The sequence below is a fragment of the Macadamia integrifolia genome, unplaced genomic scaffold (genome assembly GCF_013358625.1).
Source record: "Macadamia integrifolia cultivar HAES 741 unplaced genomic scaffold, SCU_Mint_v3 scaffold2494, whole genome shotgun sequence".
Taxonomy (NCBI): domain Eukaryota; kingdom Viridiplantae; phylum Streptophyta; class Magnoliopsida; order Proteales; family Proteaceae; genus Macadamia; species Macadamia integrifolia.
Window position 1 is genome coordinate 64,033 of NW_024868751.1, and position 731 is coordinate 64,763.

The following is a 731-nucleotide window of genomic DNA, read 5'->3' on the forward strand; positions in this document are numbered from 1 at the left end:
GTAACAATTCAGGAGAACAATGATTTACGGAAGAAAAATCACACACACAAAATATAGCATTTTCACATCTTACAATATAGAGAAATCCTAATCCTCAAAAGTATAAAATTGCTCCTAATGTAAATGACTAAAAAAATACCAATACATCTTGGATTAAACTGAAATTAGGCTTCACCAATAACATGATCTACCACGTACATACCAATTAAGTACTGTGATGTAGCCTTAATTTCAAACATGGTTTCATGCATGTTCCATGATGTAGCCCCATGGATGAATGAACCACATGGTTGAGATAGATTACCTATTTAGAGTATCTATCAAGTTCATATCATCAGCCCATGTGGTGAAACCATCCTTTGTAATTAATGGAGTTCATAAATTTTTGGTCTCCATGTAGTTCTCTGCTCACATGTCAAGTTTTAATGTATAAAATTTTTGTCAAGTGGAAAAATAGTGGTTATTTGAAAATTTGATGGCTATAGAAGAGTCCACAATAGTGGTGACTGGTGAGAGTCCTAAAAGTGTGCATGAATATACATGAGATGCATGATGTAGGAGGTTATTTTATTGAACTTGGCTTAGAAATTTGGCACTTAACTAATTCAGAACATGACTTCAAATTTTATTTTATTTTTTTTTTTATTTTTTTATTTTTTTATTTTTGCTAAAAGGATGAGAATTTCATTAAAAAAAGAAAGGAATTACAGAAACTACACCATCTCCTCCCT